We start from the raw sequence: 14,141 nt of genomic DNA, 5'->3' as shown, positions 1-14,141 counted from the left end.
TACTTCACATATATGCTTTCTTGTATTGCCTATTTATTTTATGTAGAATATAAACTTGATCTCCCTGCTTAGTGTGCTCAGTCTCACACAATCCTCAGTTCTCTGGGCTCCTCAGGCTCCTCATTCCTGCTTTTGCTCTAGTTCAGTGTCGGCAATCTCTCTTACCTATGCTCTTGCATATGTCATGGGTATTACTCTAACATAGCAAGGAACAAGTCTGCATTAAAAAAAAAATCATCTATAACTCATAGCCATGTTTTCAGACAGAAGACACTATGCATAGGGACAGTCAGATTTATGAAAAAGGAGTCACAAGACATTTACTAAAAGACAAAATGAAACCTGAGAAATAAGATCCTGAGCACAAAGTTTCCTGACACGTTATTTACACATAAATTATATGAGTAATTCACAAAGATGCAAATTACACAATTTATCATACATTGGTAAAACTGGCAATTTTGGAGGCTGAGGTAAGAGGATTACAAATACAAAGCCAACTAAGCAAGGTCATTCTATTTCCAATTGTGCTCTCTTAAAATCTAATAACTTTATGGGGCAGTGGAACACTACTGTAATCACAGAAATGTTGAAGCTTGAGTCAGGAGGATTGCAAGTTGGAGTCCAACTTCAACAACTTACTGAGGTCCTATGCAACATAGAGAGAACATGTCTTAAAATTGAAAATTCTCAGGCTGTGACTTATTGGTAAAGTGTCAGTGGGGTCAATCACCAAAACCTTTAAAATGACTAATATCTGAAATTTAGTAAAAATGAATTAATTATCTAATAGTTCTTTAAATTACAAAATTAGCATTTAGGTGAAGCAAATATGGCCTACAAGTTTTTTAGCCTCTACTTTAATTTCTATTTGAAGGAGATAACAGTTGCAAATCAAAGGAACATGATATATAGTGTAAATAACTGATGAACTGTTATCTCCTGAGACCAGGACATATGCATTACTTTTAGTTTATTATCCAGCCTAATTATAATAGTATGGGTTTAATAACCAGTTTTATTAACAAATATTAATTTAGTAATAAAATAAAAAACAAATGTGAAGTATGTATCCTGTTGTGGATGGACTTTTAATTTTTATTTATTTATGTATGTGTGATGCTTAGAATTGAACCCAGTACCTCAAACTTGCTCAGCAAGCACCAGGCATGACAGTGTACATCTATAATTTTAGTAAGTTGTGATGGTGAGTGAGGCCAACCAAATAAGTACAAGATTCCTTGTTATGATGGTGAACTTCTGTAATACCAGTAGCTCATAAGGAAAAAGCAGGTAATTCTCAAGGTTAAAGGCAACCTCAGAAATTTAACCAAAAACAAAAGTTTCTCAAGTAACTCAGTGGTTAAGTTTCTCTGGGTTTAATTCCTGATACTAATGAAAGTACAAAACTAATTGGGCAACTTAGGCAGAGATGATTTTGCTCAATTATAAAGCACTGCTAGGTTTTATCCCCAGTACAAAGAACAAAAATAAGAAGAATAAAGAGCCACATATTTACTTAAGTCAATTCCACAGTAAAATTAAAAATTAATTAATTAATTAATCAGTGCCTTTTGAGGACTGATTTTCATTGGTGAATAACCAATGTGGCACTAAGTACATGCTAGACTAGAAGATACACATCCTGAAACTTTTGGTTGCACTCTGAAAAAAAAGTGCAAATTAGTAGAATTAAACAAGGATTTTTGTACCAAGCCAAATGTACATGTGTGGGTGATGAAAAAAAATGTTAAACACTTCAGTCTGAAGACACTCTCTATTTTTTACATGTTTTTCTTTAGAAACCTCAAAATATGTGTCAAACAATATAAAGAAGAATACTAAGAATGCTTACCACATAGTGAGAGGTTTTTGTTTGTTTTTGTTTTTGTTTTTATTTTTCAGGTTAGGGTTTTTGAGGAACTAGGGACATATATTCTAAATATGCAGTTTTATACATTGCTTTCAATATCCATTAAGAAAGTAGAAAATGTGTATTTCTATTGCCTTTTATACTTTTGTTTGTACCTTTATGTGTCTATTTTCTTGAGCTACTTTTCTGGACCAGCAATTATAAACAGTTGGAACTTTTTTTCTTGTTCATTAGTTCTGCTGGGCTAAACTTTCATGAATATCTTCATGCTGTCATGCTAAAGGTCTCTCAAAATATCATATTTTAATTAATGTACACTAAAAAAAATTATGAGCTGTTTCTAATGGACACATTGTGGTAACATATTAATTACTAAAACAACTCACAATCACCTATGAAGTAGTCACACTACTATTTTCTTTATAGGCTTATCAGATATGATGATAACCTGAATAAATACAATTAAATATTTATTTTTGAATGAAACTAAAATTTGTCATTGGCCTACTCATCATGAAATGACAAATTTGAGTACAAACTGCCACAGTCTGGTTGGGCACAATTCAGGAGCCACTTGTCAAACTAACTTTATTTTTAGAACTACAGATGCCAAACAAAACAGCTCCTCAGGAAAAAACCCTCAGAGCCCAACTGCCACCGCCGGCTTCCACAAGCCTCTCACCCCCACACAAGCCTCACCACCTCCCACAATCCTCCTGCTCTTGAGGCTGATTGGCTGGGTCGCGTGGGCGGAGACAAAGAAGTCACCCAATGAGCAGCTCTGTGGAAGAGCCAATCAGCTAGATGTTGTTGGGGCCGCTGTGAGCCAATCATCAGCTGGCAGTCTGAAGGGCAGGGAAACAGCCCAATGAGCAGCTCCGTGGAAGAGCCAATCAGCTAGATGTTGTTGGGGCCGCTGTGAGCCAATCTTCAGCTGGCAGTCTGAAAGGCAGGGAAACAGCCCAATGAACATCACCGCAGAGGAGCCAATCAGCTAGATGTTGCTGGGGCCGCTGTGAGCCAATCATCAGCTGGCAAGTTTGCTGGCAGCTGGAAGTTTGCTGGGGCCCCTTTGGCTGTGGCTCTCAACGTCTCCCCCTCTCTGTTTAAACAACAAGCATGTGGCTTAGGGACCGTGCCTGCCTTAGGTTGTCCAATACTACATATGGTCCTTACCCGACTTCGGATGAGCTGACCTCAGGGCGTCAGCCTCCTGTCTTAGGTTGGTACCATTGTAATTGGATCTTACCCGTCATTGACTACCAGTCCAGTATACAGCCACACCTGTGGAGAGGTCTTTGTACCAGCGGGGGGGTGAGGTTCTTTGCCTCACCTCTGTTGGCCCCCAAATTTTCATGACAAGCAGAAGGGAGGAAGATACACCAAGCCAATTGACGGCTCTTGTTGGAAAAATTGTATCACCGATGACATCATTAGCAAAAATACCCCAACACTACCACAAGTCGCTGTACCAACAGATAGTTCACAATGCATACAAGTGAGTTCACAATGCATACAAGTGACACATAGTTTAGGCAAGTTCTGCAAGCAGTTCAGTGATGGCTATTGCTATTGTCTTCACCGGCACTGGGATGAAGATAGGAATTCTGGCAATAATGGCTAAAGAAAAAATTATGTAACATTCCAGAAGGCACTAAAAGAAAACAATTTTCTTAACAATTTACATTGTCTTCACCGGCACTGTGATGAAGATAGGAATTCTGGCAATAATGGCTAAAGAAAAAATTGTGTAACATTCCAGAAGGCACTAAAAGAAAACAATTTTCTTAACAATTTACATTATCTTGAAGAGAATTATTAAATATAATGAAAAGGAAAGGTGAAAGTAAACAAACAGGTCTGTTAACCTCCTTTTTTGTTTACATATTAAAACAATACTTAACAGTTATTTACCCAATTTAAATTAAACCATTTAAATCACATGAATAAAAAAAAAATATTTGGATCCATTTTTTCATGAGCGCTCATCATATATGATATATGGACATACGTACATTCAAACATATAACACAAAACACAAGTCTGCACACATAATATAATACATACAACACATAACATAATAGTAAAGGCCTTATAACTTTTTACAGGTGACATCTCCATTGCAATGTTTAAAAACTCTATAGTCAAAAAAAAAAAAAAAAAAAAAAAAAAACAGAACTGATCAGCAAAACATTAACCTAGGTCTGTATGAGCTCAAAAAACAAAATAGAACTTCATGATATGGAAAAGGGCAATAATAAAATAGATATTGAAAAAAGCATCCTGGTTCTGTCACAGATGTAAGGATAGCCAAATTGGAGTTTTGGATATCAGCTGTTATGGATTTGAGCCAAATCATCTTCTTTTTGGTCTGTAGAAATCGCTTTAGTTAATCTCTCCGGAATCCAAATCGGCTGCTGTTCTTCCTGTGGAAACACACAAACACACCCCCGACTCCAGACAATTGCTGGGTCAGGACCTTCCCATTGTCCTGTTAGAATACCTTTCCAAAGTACCTTGGGCTTATGTACATTTTTTGGACACATATGCCTTTCTGCAGCACTAAGTCCTGATGAATCCAAATTTAAAAAGTTTAGAGTAAAAAGGGTTATTTTAAGTTTATCTTTGGGGAATATATACCCCTTCCCAATTCCGTCTTTTTGCTTTAATAAGTACATTTTAATAGTTTGATGAGCTCTTTCAACTATGCCTTGTCCCTGTGGATTGTATGGGATTCCTGTTATATGAGTAATGCCAAATGATGAGCAAAATTGTTTAAAAGAGGTAGAAGTATAACCAGGGGCGTTATCTGTTTTTAACTGTTTTGGAATGCCCACAGTGGCAAAATTTTGTAAGCAATGAGCTATAACATCTTTAGTTTTTTCTCCAGCATAAAGGGAGCCCATCAAAAATCCAGAAGAAGTATCAACTCTAACATGCAAATATTTTAATTTTCCAAATTCTGGCAAATGTGTGATGTCCATCTGCCAAATATGGTTAGGTATCAATCCTCTAGGATTGACTCCAAGATTAACTTGTGGTAAAAAAGTCACACAATTTTGACATTGTTTTATTATTTGTCTAGCTTGTTCCTTAGTTATTTTAAAATGCTTTTGTAAAGTATTAGCATTGACATGGAACCTTTTATGAAGATTTATAGCTTCTTCTAGTGTAGAGAAAATATGTATGTCATGTGTAGTTTTATCTGCTAAATCATTGCCCAAACTAAGGGCACCAGGCAATCCTGTATGTGCCCTGATATGTCCTATAAAGAAAGGATCTTTTCTGTACCAGGTAAAACTTTGTATAGTGGAAAACAAAGAGAAAACAGTAGAAGAAGGGGAAATCATACCAGCATCTTCAAGGGATACTATAGCATTAACTATATACTGACTATCAGAAAATAAATTAAATACAAAATCTTTAAACATCACAAAAGCTTGTAATACTGCATTAAGCTCTACCTTTTGAGCTGATTGTTTGGGTACTAAAAATGTAAAAGTTTGATCAGGTGTAACTATTGCTGCTGTACCATTATCAGACCCATCAGTGAATATATTTGGAGCATTCATGATAGGTGTTTTTCTTGTCATTTTTGGGAAAATTACAGGATGCAATGACCAAAAAGACAATAAAGGATTAGATGGTAAGTGGTTATCAAATGAAACATTAGATTTGCACATGATTATTGCCCAAGTATTTAACTCATTAGCTAATTCATCAATTTGATTCATAGTATATGGAGTAATAATTTTATTGGGAGAAATTCCAAATACTCCCTTTGCTGTTTTTATTCCTTTGAGTATTAATTGTCCTACAGCCTTAGGATACCTAGTAAGAATAGTGTTAGGAGAATAAGATAAATGCATCCATAATAATGGACCTTCTTGCCAAAATACTCCTGTAGGAATATTTTTTTGTTGGTAGTACAATAAATAATAAAGGCAAACTTATATCAATTCTATCCAAATGCATATCGTCCATATATGTTTCAATGATTTTTAATGCCTTTCTTGCATCAGGCATTAACATTCGGGGTGAATTTGGATCTGATGGACCTTTTAGGATATCAAATAAAGGTCCCAATTCTCCTGTTGGAATACCTAGATAAGGCCTTATCCAATTTATGTCTCCTAATAACTTTTGAAAGTCATTAAGTGATTTGAGTTGATCTACTCGTATTTGAATTTTTGGTGGATGGACCATGGTTGAGGATAATAGAACTCCTAAATAATTAATTGGAAAATTTAATTGTATTTTATCTATTGCTATCTCTAGATTATAATTTTTTAATAAGTTTGTAAGCATGGCATAACATTCTAGCAATGTGTTTTTAGCTTTGTGTGCTAATAATACATCCATATAGTGAAATATTTGTAGTTCAGGATTTTGATTTCTAAGTGGCTGGATTACTTTGTTAACATAAATTTGACACATAGTTGGGCTGTTAGCCATCCGTTGAGGGAGTACTTTCCATTCATATCTCTGATCAGGACCTTCATGATTCAGTGCAGGGATAGTAAATGCAAAATGTGGACTATCCTCAGGATGAATTGGAATTGAAAAAAAAAAAAACAATCTTTAATATCTATAACTAAAACATACCAAGTTTTTGGCAAAGCACACAATTGAGAAATCCGCGATTGAGCAGGTCCCATAATGACCATTTCATTATTAATGGCTCTTAAATCTTGCAATAATCTCTATTTACCAGATTTCTTTTTGATGACAAAACTGGGAGTATTATGGGGAGATACAGAAGGTTGTATATGTCCTTCCGCTAATTGTTGTTTGACCAGATCATGGGCTACTTGTATCTTTAGTCAGGGGCCACTGAGGAACCCACACTGGTCTTTCTGATTTCCATGTAATCTTTATTGTCTCAGTGGCCCTTTGTGAAAATCAACCCATGTCTGTCTCTTCCTTGATCTATTTGAATAGGTGCTCTCATACCTTGTTCTTGTTTTTCTAATCTTTTTCCTTTCCTAAAACCTTGTCTAGCCATAATAGTGGGTGCATTTTGATTGATATTATTTGTTAATGTCAAACCTAATTGATCTAAGACATCTCGTCCCCATAAATTTATGGGAAGATGATCCAATACATATGGTTGTATAGTTCCTTCACATCCTTCAGTATCCTTCCAATCTAATTCCATTGCACTTCTATGGGGATTAGTCGCCACTCCTAGGCCTCGAAGCATTTGAGTGACTTGTTGTAATGGCCAATGTTTTGGCCATTCTTGACGAGAGATGATGCTAAGTTCTGCACCTGTATCCAGTAGCCCATTAAATTCATGTCCTTGAATATTTAGTTTTAGCATGGGGCGAGAATCTAAATTTAAAGAAAGCATAGCCCAATCTACACCTGTGGAGCCTAATCCCTTGGAACCTCTTTCTACAGCATGACTAGAAAATTTATCATGTAGGCTTGATATTATTAGTAACTGTGCTATTCTATCTCCTGGTGAAATTACTGATATACCCTTTGGAGAACTGGCTATAATTTTTATTTCACCTTCATAATCGGAATCAATTACCCCAGGACTTATCAAAAGTCCTTTTAGAGTAGAAGAGCTGCATCCCAATAATAAGCCTACTGTTCCTTTGGGAAGTGGCCCTTTTACCCCTGTGGGAATGATTTGAACTCCCATCTCTGGAGTTAGTACTGATCTGGCGGAGGCACAGATGTCCAACCCTGTGCTCCCTCTGGTTTGTCTGATGAGGGATCTGATGGACAATGTGTCCTGGTAACTACCCTGATGGGGTTGCTGGGTTCCTCCAGTGCTCCGTATATTTGTGGTTTGGGGCCCCGGAGCATTGGGGCCCCCTGTCCATTTTTTGGCAACGGAGCCTGATGACTTTGTCCACGATATTGTGGATAAACACCTTGTCCTTGTTCGTTTTTTGATAATGGAGTACCCTCTATGGTGGTTTGAGAACAACATTCATTAGCCCAATGAAATGGAGTACCCTCTATGGTGGTTTGAGAACGGCATTCATTAGCCCAATGTCTACCTCTAAAGCATCGTGGGCAAATACCTGGTATTCTACTCCTTTGATACCTAGTTTTGTTAAACCCTCCTCCTATGGGGCAATCCCTTTTAAAATGTCCTGTTTGTTGACAATTGTAGCATGTTCTTGGCCTGGTATATAAAGCCTGTTTTACTGCAGCTGCCACAATTTGCCCTTGTTCATTAATGTCACTGGCATCTAAAGCCTGTTTTACTGCAGCTGCTATGACTTGCTCTTGTTCATTAATGTCTCTACATAATTTAATATATGTGTTTAAATCTTCCTGTTTCCATGGTCTAATGATATCTCTGCACCAACGATCCGCTTGGTCATAAGCCAGTTGTTTTATTAATGGCATTGCTTGTTCTATATTCCCAAAAATTCTGGTAGCTGTTTGAATAAGCCTATCTACAAACTCAGTGTAAGGTTCATTAGCTCCTTGTATTACCTTAGATAATTGACCTTGTAAACCTTCATGTCCTTGTAAAGTCTTCCATGCCCTAATCGCCTCTGCAGCAATTTGTGAGTATACGCCAGGATCATATGCAATTTGTTGCTGCTGATGCTCATAAGGTCCCTTTCCTAACAACATATCTAGATTTCTCTGAGGATAACCAGCTGCTGCATTTCACCTAGCCGTCTCCTTGCAAAATTCCTCATTGGCAACCTTCCATAACAGGTATTGACCTCCATTTAGCACAGCTTTACACCTTTTAGCCCAATCTGCTGGCGTCATGTTCAAGTTGTTAATGGATTCGACCAAGCTTACAGTGAAGGGTGCTTGAGGATCATAGGTTGTTACAGCCTCTTTTAGCTCCTTCACTGTTTTGAAATTTAAACCCTGGTAAATTTGCTGCCCTCCTACCTCAAATACAGGGCATGTTAATACTTGAGATCCTGTCTCAGGATCCCAACTATCAACTGCGGGGGTTGGGGGCCTCCTAGCATATGGAGGTGGTGCTGTTGATTGGACACTTATGCCCTCTGGTGATAGAATGCTGTTAGTAGCAGTCTCCTGTAGAGGTGGTGCTGGTGGTTGGACACTTATGCTCTCTGATAGAAAGGTGTTATTAGCCTCTACCTTTGTCTGAATTGAAGGCTTTGGACTAAGCAAACCAGATACCAACGCCCACAATGTCAATGTACCAACTGGCAGAGTCCCTGGGCTTTTCTTTTCTATTCTTTTTAAATCTTCACCATGATGGTCCCACTGTGATATATTTAACAACTCCTCCTTAAAAAGCCATAGGCTACATTTTTGTATTGTATCAACATATGCCCTGACTGCTCTTGATTATACTGGCATGCCTCCTTCCTCTAACAATTTACTTAACAGTTTTTCGGTTTGTTTTTTACTAATTTCTGATCCCGTATTTATACTATAATACAACCCAACAAGATGACGCCAAACAAAACCGAGATAGAATGAAATAAATATGGAACAACAAAAAATCACTATAACCTTTCTCCCTATCTGTTCCTCAGACGGAAATAGTTTTTCCTCAGATGTGAGCAGTTTTTCTTCCGTCTCACTCATCTCCAGGGACAGGCAACTTAAAACAAAAGTAAAGCAAAACAAAAGAGGAATCTTAAAATGGCTATCCATTCTCTCGCCCTGCCCTCAGGGGCGAGCAGTTTATTTACCCTCAGTCGCTCCCCTTGCGAGCCACCAAATGCCGCAGTCTGGCTGGGCACAATTCAGGAGCCACTTGTCAAAAGAAACTAACTTTATTTTTAGAACTACAGACACCAAACAAAACAGCTCCTCAGGAAAAAACCCTCAGAGCCCAACTGCCACCACCGGCTTCCACAAGCCTCTCACCCCCACACAAGCCTCACCACCTCCCACAATCCTCCTGCTCTTGAGGCTGATTGGCTGGGTCGCGTGGGTGGAGACAAAGAAGTCCCCCAATGAGCAGCTCCGTGGAGGAGCCAATCAGCTAGATGTTGCTGGGGCCGCTGTGAGCCAATCATCAGCTGGCAGTCTGAAGGGCAGGGAAACAGCCCAATGAACATCACCGCAGAGGAGCCAATCAGCTAGATGTTGCTGGGGCCGCTGTGAGCCAATCATCAGCTGGCAAGTTTGCTGGCAGCTGGAAGTATGCTGGGGCCCCTTTGGCTGTGGCTCTCAACAACAAACAGTAAAAGGTGTGTCTGAAACTAGCTACATTGGGGTCATATAAGATTGAAGAAATATGAGCTTATACATTTTTAGTTACTACATAGCTACAAAAATATTAAATGTTGTAAAACACTGTCAATAACGTAACATTAACATGATATATATTTAATTTAATAAGTACAACAGAAAAATTATAGAGAAACATTACCCCCCCAAAAAATTGCTACCACAATAATAGTTGCATAATGAATGGAAATATATTTCTGTAAGTGCAACACAGTTGTATTTGTTAGTTTAAAATGACATCAAATTAAAACGTGCAAGATCTAGCTGGGTAAGGTGGCTTAAGCCTAGAATCCCAGTAGCTCTGGAGACTGAGATTGGAGGATTTCAACTTCAAAGCTATCCTCAGCAACAAGGCACTAAGCAAATCTGTGAGGCCCTGCCACTGAATCAAATACAAAAAAGGTCTGGGTATGAGGCTCAGTACTCCAGTAGCCCTGCGTTTAGTTTCTAGTTAGTCCCACCACCAATCAGAGACATTGATGGGAAACTTTGAAGAAACCAATATCAATGAGGTAGAAAAGTAGAGAATGGGACACTAGAATGATCAGAAAAAAAAATTATATATATATATATATAACAGTAGAAAAACTCCTTTTGTGAAAATCAGTTTTTTTAGTTCCAAATAATAAAATGTATCCCTATTAGGTTCATAAAAAAATAATAGTTAAGGCAGAAGTTATCAGAAGTAACTAAAAGCAAAGAGAACATCTGAGTATCTCACATAAAGAGAATAGTTTAGCAAAGAACACCAATAAGTTACATCACAAAGAAACAGGTCTTTCTTTTTCTTTCTCTCTCTCTCTCTCTCTCTCTCTCTCTCTCTCTCTCTCTCTCTCTGTGTGTGTGTGTGTGCTTGGGATAGAACCCAGGGTCTTATGCATGCAAGGCAAGCACTCTACCAACTAAGCTATATCCTCAGCCCTGAAAACTAGTACTGAAAAATGAATCACAAATAAACTTACATACTATTCAGAAATTTAACGTTGCTTTATCAACCCATTTCTTACACTCAGAAAAGGCAGAGAAGTTTCAATCATGTTTTATAGCAACTTTGTTCAATGTTCTCTTAATTCCTACTTAATTCTGATCACATTATCATGATGGAAATTTGAATACATAGATTTAATTTTCAGTAATTTCTGATTTTTAATACGGCTAAAAAAATTAAGTCACTTATTGGAATGAAATAACCAGAAATTATTTCTTACAATTATGGATTATTTAAATACAAGATTTTCACAGTGTGAATGACTATGAGTATATAAATTTTTATCAAATTGATGAAATAGCCATACTTCCTATAAAAGTCTATGAGAAAATTATTACTTGCATTTTCTCAAATCTTATAGCTTCAAGTGTTCTTTAGCTTGTGACCACAAATACTTCTCTTCTGAGTTGGTGGAATACAAAAGATAGATAAGCCTTCTCACAGGGAAGATGATAGTAAAACAGCAGGGAACTACCCTCAATTCCCACAGGGTCTGAGAACCATATTATATGATATGGAAGACCCTCCTATAGACTGACTATTCCAAACATTGTTTGCAAAGACATAAAAAAGTCAGTCCGTTGAACAAAATGAGTGAAGTGGGTTTGTGCCTCTGCAGATGAGAATAAGTTGTAAAAAAGCAACAAAAGTGAGTTCAGGACTGGGCATTACAAGACTTAGCTGACAAAATCCTGAAAACAAAAGAAAACAAAAATTCAGAAAGCACTTTACCCACCTAAGCTTAATTGAGAGAATCAAATTCAGATGAACAGCAGAGGAAAGAGGCATACCCAAAGGGATATAACAGTATCTATTTTTATTAAAATTCCCCACAATTATAGAGTTCTCTATCACCTCAATTACTACTTTCTTCATCTTTTAGATGTTATCATTACCTTGTACATACAACTCATGCTGTTATCATTACCTTGTACATACAACTCATGTACACTGAATTTAGCCTTGCATTTATGAGCTTATCATTTATCTTTTTCTCTGTATAACTGTATATGTACCTTCATATTTTTATCTAACATTTCCAGGATTCTGCCATCAAAATTTCTTTGGGTAGATGCAACATGGCGGCTAGCGCGGAGAGATCAAGTCTCTGACCTCTTCAGCTGTGCGGGCATAGGGAGTCGTAAACAATCTAAATTCTGTTTGCTCAGGATCACTAGGCAATGCTGAGCTGATGTGGATCTGGGGCGATCATTCTGGACCTCTCAGAACACACACTGAGCCCAGATCGGCTAAATTCAAGCTCCCGTTTGCCTGCTTCCCACAAACAGCTGTGACTCAGCACTAATCCATCCGGCTGAAACAACTGGTCAGCCCTTCTGATCCTACGGAGGTAAATGCCAACAGAGCCTTCATAGGTAGTGGCCGCAGGTTTGAAACGGGGCTTGGGTGAGACAGTAAGGACCCACCTGTTGCATTGGTCACCCAGCAAAGGGAAACGAACTGTCACCATTTGCAAGAGATACCACCATGGCAGAGAACTGACATCACCAGACTGCGGCGGCGGAGGAGATAACTTCATTGAAACCTGTGCTACAGGTGTGTAATCCCCTAGCCTTCCCTCTCCACACATCGGGGAAACCTTAAGGGCCCCTCCCAGCTCTCCCGTGAGTGCGATAGCCAGACGAAGTGAATCAGACATGGAGCGGGACCGCGGCGCGGAACTCCCAGATACCGCTCCCACCAGTACTGACACCTGAGGTCTCTTGCAGCAGCTACCAGGGGCATGGCTACCGGAGGGCAAGTAAAATTTGCTGAGGATTCTCAGCCCCAAGCTATACAAACTTAGGGTCTGAGGGAATGGCAGACAGGGAGAGTGTGCCCAGTCATCTATGAAAACAGGGCTCCCGGGAGCAGCAGACCTGGCGTGTAGCCAGTATTGTAGTGAGCGGCACCCGTGAGAGGGGCCTGGCTAGAGGAAAAGTGGGGAAGTGACTAGACACAAGAGGAGGCCCTAGGCACTCAGGATTGGAGACTTGCCCAGTAGGGGAGAATTAATACCAATATTTTTCAAGTTATTTGAGGAAATAGAAAAAGAGGGAGCCCTTCCAAATTCATTCTATGAGGCCAACATCACCCTGATTCCAAAACCAGACAAAGACACCTCAAAGAAATCAGACCAATATCTCTAATGAACCTAGATGCAAAAATCCTCAATAAAATTCTGGCAAATCGGATTCAAAAACATATCAAAAAAATTGTACACCATGATCAAGTAGAATTCATCCCTGGGATGCAAGGCTGGTTCAATATACGGAAATCAATAAATGTTATTCACCACATCAATAGACTTAAAGATAAGAACCATATGATCATCTCGATAGATGTGGAAAAAGCATTCGACAAAGTACAGCATCCCTTTATGTTCAAAACTCTAGAAAAACTAGGGATAACAGGAACATACCTCAACATTGTAAAAGCAATCTATGCTAAGCCTCAGGCTAGCATCATTCTGAATGGAGAAAAATTGAAGGCATTTCCTCTAAAATCTGGAACAAGACAGGGATGCCCTCTATCACCACTTCTGTTCAACATAGTTCTTGAAACACTGGCCAGAGCAATTAGACAGACGAAAGAAATTAAAGGCATAAAAATAGGAAAAGAAGAACTTAAATTATCACTATTTGTGGATGACATGATTCTATACCTAGAAGACCCAAAAGGGTCTACAAAGAAACTACTAGAACTAATAAATGAATTCAGCAAAGTGGCAGGATATAAAATCAACACACATAAATCAAAGGCATTTCTGTATATCAGCGACAAAACTTCTGAAACAAATGAGGAAAAACACTCCATTCACAATATCCTCAAAAAAAATAAAATACTTGGGAATCAACCTAACAAAAGAGGTGAAAGATTTATATAATGAAAACTACAGAACCCTAAAGAGAGAAGTAGAAGAAGATCTTAGAAGATGGAAAAATATACCATGTTCATGGATAGGCAGAACTAACATTATCAAAATGGCGATATTACCAAAAGTTCTCTATAGGTTTAATGCAATGCCAATCAAAATCCCAATGGCATTTCTTGTAGAAATAGATAAAGCAATCATGA

This window comes from Spermophilus citellus (genome assembly GCF_964194105.1).
Source record: "Spermophilus citellus genome assembly, chromosome: 1".
Classification (NCBI taxonomy): domain Eukaryota; kingdom Metazoa; phylum Chordata; class Mammalia; order Rodentia; family Sciuridae; genus Spermophilus; species Spermophilus citellus.
This window is presented reverse-complemented; position numbering follows the sequence as displayed.